This window comes from Melozone crissalis, unplaced genomic scaffold (genome assembly GCF_028551555.1).
Source record: "Melozone crissalis strain CALT ecotype California unplaced genomic scaffold, PUWL_Pcris_2 ptg000114l_1, whole genome shotgun sequence".
In the NCBI taxonomy this organism is placed as follows: Eukaryota; Metazoa; Chordata; class Aves; order Passeriformes; family Passerellidae; genus Melozone; species Melozone crissalis.
This window is the reverse complement of record NW_026535891.1, coordinates 5,696,545-5,703,637: the sequence shown is the minus strand read 5'-3', so window position 1 is coordinate 5,703,637 and position 7,093 is coordinate 5,696,545.

Sequence of the window (7,093 nt, the reverse complement as noted above, 5' to 3'; positions counted from 1 at the left end):
CCAAAGACCTGAAACAAAGGAGAAGCAACAACATGTACACTTGGGGGTAGAACACTCTAGAACAATAACCATATAGGGAAGCAAGTAACCAATAGGGGAATAGAACTTGGACAAGTTAGCACAGCAACACTAAAGGCTTATGGGAGAACTCTCAAGCTCACCCTAAGTAAAACAAATAATTCCCATGGCTTGAAACTCACACCCAGTTCTTTTGGGGTAAAATCTGGCTGACTCAGTTACAGCCGGGCTAACTCTCAAAACGCTGCTTTGCACTGGCCCCTTAGGACCATGTGGCCCAACAGAGCCACAATGATGTCCTTGGTTCCACGAGGCCCCACAGTGTCACAATGGTCCCTTGGATCCATGGTCCTCTGCAGTGTCACAATGGCCCCTTCATTTCACAAGGCTCCCAAATGTCACGTTGGTCTCCATAGGAAGGAAAGTACAGACCCCCATGTTTCAGCAGCTGATGAACGGCAACCACCAGAGGCCAAGGCAAGCCTGACCTATCTGTCCGGGAAGGTTTGCTTGGACCAACCCTTGGATATCCAAAATTAGGAATGTGGAATCCTAATGTCAGACATTTGTGCCTGGAGAAGGATGATTTTTTCCATACAAAGAAAAGCACAGAGCTCTTTCCAGTGCTTGGAAAACAGGTGAGTTCTGGCACTCAGGAGTTAAAGACCAGCCAGACCTGTCTCTCCTGGCAGCTTTTGTCTGGCAGCAATCCTTGGATATAGGAAATTTGGAGGTAGAATCCAAATTTTGACCATGGATATCTGGAAAAGACGGACAGTTCTTTTCCATACAAAGGAAAGCCCAGAGCCCCAATGTTTCAGGGGCAGATGGGAGTGGCCTTCCACATTCCAAGGCCAGCCAGACCTGTCAGATGACCTCTGGGAGACCAAGGCAGCCACACCTATTTCATGGTCCCTTGGTTCCACAGGGCCCTGCAGTGTCACAATGGCTCCTTGCTTCCATGAGGCCTTGCAGTGTCACAATGGTTCTCTTGCTTCCATGATGCCCTCGGGTGTCATAATGGCCCCGTGGTTACACAAGTTCTTAAGGATCCTAATGGTCTCCATGGTTCCACAAGGCCCCCCAGTGTCACAATGGTCTATTTGTTCCATGAAGCCTTGCTGTGTCCAATGGCCCCTTGGTTCCATTGGAGCCCAGTAGTGCAACAATGATCCCCTTGGTTCCACAAGTTCCCATAGTGTCACAATGGCCCCCTTGCTTCCATGAGGCCCTGCAGGGTCACAATGGCCCTTTGGTTCCATGGGGCCCCACCGTGTCACAATGGTCTCCATGATTCCATGGGGCCTTGCAATGCCGCAATGCTCTCCATGGATCCATGGTGCCTTGCAGGATCACAACGGCCCTTTGGCTCCACGGGGCCCTGAAATGCAGCAATGGCCTCTTGGTTCCACAAAGCCGTGCTGCTTCACACTGGCCCCTTGGGACCATGCGGCCCAACAGACCCACAAAGATGTCCTTGGTTCCATGAGGCCCCACAGTGTCACAGTGGCCCCTTGGATCCATGATACCCTGCAGGGTCACAATGTTCCCCTTGGTTCCACAAGTTCCTACAGTTTAACAGGTTCCACAAGGGCCTGCAGTGTCACCATGGCCCATTGGTTCCAGAATGCTCCGCAGTGTCACAATGGTCTCCATAGGAAGGAAACAAGTGAGCCCCAGTGGTGCAGAGGCAGATGAGAGGCAGCCGCCAGAGGCCAAGTCTAGCCATACTTGACGGGCAGATTTTGTCTGGGAGTAACCCTTGGGTATAGAGAATTTTAGACGCAGAATCCCAATTTTGGCCATGGGTGCCTAGACAAGAAAGACCATTCTTTTCCATAGGAATAAAAGCACAGAGCCCCAGTGCTTCACAGTCAGATGGGAAGTAGCCCTTGACATGTCAAATTCAGTGGGACCTGTCAGACAGCCCCCAGGAGGCCAAACCATGCAGACCTGTTTCATGTTCCATTGACTTCATGGGTCCTCACACTGTCACAATGGTGTCCTTGATTCCATGAGCTCTGGCAATGTCACAATGGCTTCTTGGTTTCATGAGCCCCAACAGAGTCACAAGAGTCCGTTGGCTCCACGCAGCCCCACTGTGAAACAATGGCTCCTTGTTTCTATTTTAAATTAATCACAATCAAACCAGAGTTTGATCATTGATCCTTGCTTCCATAGGGCCCATGATTTGCACAATGGTCTCCTTGATTCCATGATTCCTAGATTCCACAGTCTCACCATAGTTTCCTTGGATCTCCATTGTCACAAATGACCCATGGTTCCATGAGGTTCCATAGTGTCACCATGGCTGCTGTCAGAGGCTGGATGAGATCGATTTCCCGAGACACCTTGGGATACTCGAATGCCCGTGTGGGGCCAGGGCCGGGTCAGGCCTTGGTTTGTGGTGGATCAGAGCCCCGCCCCCAGCCCTGGCCTGGCAGAGCTGTCAATCACACAGCTGGGGGTGATTTTAACACAGCTCTGATTAGCCCAGCTGTTAATCAATCAATCAGACACCAGCAGCTGGTGCTACCCTAGATCTGATTGGACAACCAACTGGCAGTCCCACCCCAGGGACGGGCTCATGAAGGCCCAGGGGGTTAAAGCCAGAGCACAAGGCCAGCCCAGGGTCTGGATCCTGCCTTCTCCTTGGGTTCCTCTGTTAGCGATTCTGGAACCCCAGCAGTTGGTACCTGTGTGTGTGTCTTCCTATGGATCTTTTTTCTGTTGTTCTCTATTTCTTCTCCTTCTAATCCAACTTACCTGGAACATTTTTGGGTAACTATACATGTTAAGGGTTAAAGGATTTTAGGTTAAATGTATGAGAATCCAAGGCACAGGGAATATTTCTCTGTCTGCTCTGAGGCATCCTGACCCCCAGAGAAACAATGCCTTTCACATTTGCCCGTGGAGAGGACTTCCAAGTCTTTGACTTAGATTACAATTTACCAAAGTGTGAAATAGATAATAAAGAATAGTATAGTATGTCACTTGGGTGAGAAATTTAGGTTTTGGGATTTTTAGTATGGTGTAGATATGAAGCAAGATGGAGCAATTGGGGTGTAGTCCCTGTCTTCTTCATCTACTCCATTTTCTGCAGTGTTGGTGGCAGAGGGTGATTGGTCAAGGAAAGCACAGCGCACATGTTATATGGAGAGACAAGGGATGAAGTATTGTTCGATAAGTAGAAATAACATAGGTTTTAAGAGTTAATTGGATGAGACAATTCTAAAAGAGCTTGAAACTGTACGTTTTGGGGCCATTTTGCAGTGCTTTTCCAGTGCACTGAGCCTGGTGTGGACAGCAATGCAAAACTTTAGATAAGATAACAATAAACAAGAAGCTGAAAAAATCCCATACATCTCTTTTTACCTAGCACAGAACTGCTACAGGAGAGTTTACGCCATCCAGGGAGCCCCCAGAAAGCCCAACATAAAACAAACATCAATAAATGGTGTTATCTGAGTGGATTTTTGAGGGAACACTTGGCTGACAATGTTTGTAATAAGTTTGCTTTTTTTCCATAAAATTGTTTACTGAAGGGTGTTGTCTTAATTGGCCAGTCATGTGAAATGTGTTGATTAAAGGACCAGTGAGGTCCACCTGTAGCAAACCAAGATGTAAAAGTAGATGATTGAATAAATGGGTAGGTTTTAGCCCTTAGCCTTCTGATGTGAGTCTGTGTCATCTCTGATTCAATGGTGACGTTTGGGCATCTATGGGGGCTATTGGGAATCCTTTCTGCACATTGTGACCCAACAGGATTTTCCCTAATAAATTTTGCCTGAAGGTCTCACTGTGCCCATGACAGGAACCCCTGTGAGTGTCTGGGACATCCTGGCTCTTTGGCAGCCTGGGGACTCCTGGGATGTCACCATAGAGCCCCCATGAGTGCCTGTGACAGATTGGTGCCTTTGCAGCCCAAGGTCCCCTGGGATGTCACCAGGGAATGGCTGTGACTGCCTCTGACCACAGGGCTCTTTACCATCCCAGAAAGCCCTGGGAGGTCTCCATGGAGCCCCTCTCTCTGCCTGTGACATTCCAGCTCTGGAACAGCCTGGAGACTCTTGGAAAGTCCCCATGGAACCCCTCTGAGGGCCTGTGACAAATCTGACCCTTAGCAGGCAACCATCACCATGACGCTGTTGCTATGGTCAGTTTCCATGGTAACCATCACCAGCCCCCTGTTGCTATGCTCAGACCCTTGCCAGCTCCATGGAGACCCCATGCCAGGGGTGGTTGCCATGGACACCAGCTCAGGCCTGCAGCCAGAGCCCGTTGCCATGGCAACCATTGGCAGCCCCATCCCCAGGCTCATGGGATCCCAGAACCACAGAATTGGCTGAGCTGGGAGGGACCCATCAGGATCCTCCAGTCCAACTGCTGGCCCTGCACATGACACCCCAACAATGCCAGCCTGGGCCTGGCAGTGCTGTCCAAACGCTGCTGCAGCTCAGAGAGCCCTGGAGCTGGGACCCTTCCCTGGGGAGCCTGGGCAGGGCCCCAGCAGCCTCTGGGCAAAAACCTTTTCCTGACATCCAACCTGAGCCTGCCCTGACTCAGCTGCAGCCGTTCCCTCCACTCCTGTCCCTGGATATCCATGCCGAAGGGGAGGAGGATGCACCAGAAGAAAAGGGCAGCTGGGCTTCATCCTTCCACAGGGAAGGCCGGGGGGCAGAAATCTCTGGCCCTGCCTCTAGATGCTCCCACAGGGATGTGAGGGCTGATCCCAGAGCCCCAGGGGTCACAGTCAGGGCTGCCCTCAGGGAATGCTCACCTGGTATTGAGGGGCAGCATGGGAGCACCTGGATATTGGAGCACCCAACTGCTCCCCATGTTTGGAGGTGCCTGAGGATGGCTGGGATGATGCCAGGGACATCCTGCAGTGACATCCCCCCTGTCCAGCTCTGGGTGAGCTCAGTCCCAAACCTGACCTTGATCCTGGTGTCAATCTCACTCCATGTTGAGACACACTCCCAGTTCTGTATTTAACCTCATCCCAGTCCCAGACTTGTCTAGCCCCAGACCAAATCCCAACCCCAGCCATAAAGGCAATCCCATGTCTAGCCTTAACCCCAATCCCAGCTCTAATCTAAATCTCTGCCCCAAGTCCAAGCCCAGCCCCAATTCCAGTCTCTTCCTAAGTCCTCAGCCCCAAACCAAATCCCAGGTTCAGCCCTTCTGGGGCTTTGGGGGTGTCTCTGTCCCTCTGACCCTGCAAATGTTTGGGTGGGGTCACAGCAGGGCTGAGAGGGACAGAGACCCCCTCCCCCGGCTTCCCCAGGTGTGAGAAGGTCGGAGAGCCCCCCCCAGCCCTGAGCACTCTCAGCAGCGAGAGGGACACAGAGCCCCTGGTCCCCAGCCCTGCACAGGCATTCCCTGAGGCCAGAGGGATGGAGACCCCCCAAGCATCCCTCAGGACGAGGGGACAGAGACTGCCCTGAGCACCCCCGGGCACAGGGAGGAGTGGGAGGGAGACGCCCCAGGCATTCCCTGGGGTGGGAATGATGGAGACCCCCTGGGGAACGGCCTGGGATGACAGAGACAGGGACACCCCTGGGGAATGGCCTGGGGTGACAGGGACAGGGACACCCCCTGGGGAACGGCCTGGGGTGACAGGGACTGGGACAACCCTCCCAAGCCCCTCTCAAGCATCCCCCAGGGCAAGAGGGACAGAGACCCATTGAGCATCCTCTGGGAACTGGACAAAATAAACTTGGCAGAAATCAAACTTAATTCTGCATAAAATACTTCGATGAACATTTGCTTTTCCCACAAGTCATGTGATGAAAACGCAAACAAATCCCAAATATTAATACACCAACAATACAAGCAATTCTGTGGCAATTCCAAGATTCATCGGTTCCTGCACAGCTCCAGCTCAGCTGCTGGCAGGTTCCAATAAAAGAAAAGTGTAAATTTGGCACAATACATATTATTAAAAGGAAGGAGAAGCCCTTAGTAGCTGTCACAAAGGTGACAGTGACAAAGAGAATAATGATTCTCACATTTGTCAAAGAACCCAAACCTGGGAATTCAGTTGTTATTCAGGAATCTACATACTTGAGCTGGGCTTCCTGTAGGACTTTTAGCAGCCTTGGGTTCCTCACCATGGGGTGAATGAACCTTATCAGTCTCGCTGGTAACGTTTGCTCCCTTTCCTCCAGTGATTTTAACAAACTTTTCAAGGAAAGACAACAAAATATTTTGTGTACATTCTGGGCCCACAACAGCCATTTTCCTCATCAGTTCTCCCATAAGTTGCTCAGAGGAAGCTGTGTCCAATTTTCTAAGAGTTCCTCCAGAGAGAACCACAACCTCCTCAGAGGAGGGAACCATGCTGTTGTCAAAGGCACTTGGGGTCAGAGAACAGTGCCTAAATTTAATGTGCCAAAATAATGTCACAATCTGGTTAGGAAAATTGTTAGAGAGATGCCTCTGCCCCAGTTACAGTACTAACGAGACCAAATCCAAAATGGAATTTATTGAACAGTAAATGTGAGGTAGAGAGAGAGATGGAAAGAAAGAGAAAAGGGGGGAAGAGCAAAGTGACAGGGACAGAGACCTCCCCTGGGGCAGGGCAAGTGTGACATTGTCCCCTGTGTGTGTGGCCTTCCTGGAGTAGGAGTTTTACACCTGAGCCAGTTTGGGTAAGGGGGGTGGTGTTCGCCTCCCGAGCAGGGATTACCCCACTGTTTCAGGTTGCAATGTAAGATGTAACCAAATGCATGTTTTCAATCCCCATCTTCATCAACTGGTATAAAAAGGTGGGGCAATGTTCTTTGTCTCTTCCATGACTCACCCCTGATAATGCCCTCCAGGGGAGATATCTTCTGTGAATGGGCCATTGAGTGTCACTGCAGGACTGATAAAATTCCATCATCCCATTGTGGGATGCTCCACCCAGGGGGAGGAACCAAGCATTTCTACCTGGATATAAGCTGAGGTATGAAAGACCAGAAGCAGCTTGCCTACTGGATTGCCAGAGGACAAGATCTCCATAACCACCACTGGACCTTCAGAGGAAGACCAGACCCTTCTATAGGATCACTGCCTTGACAGAATCATGGTA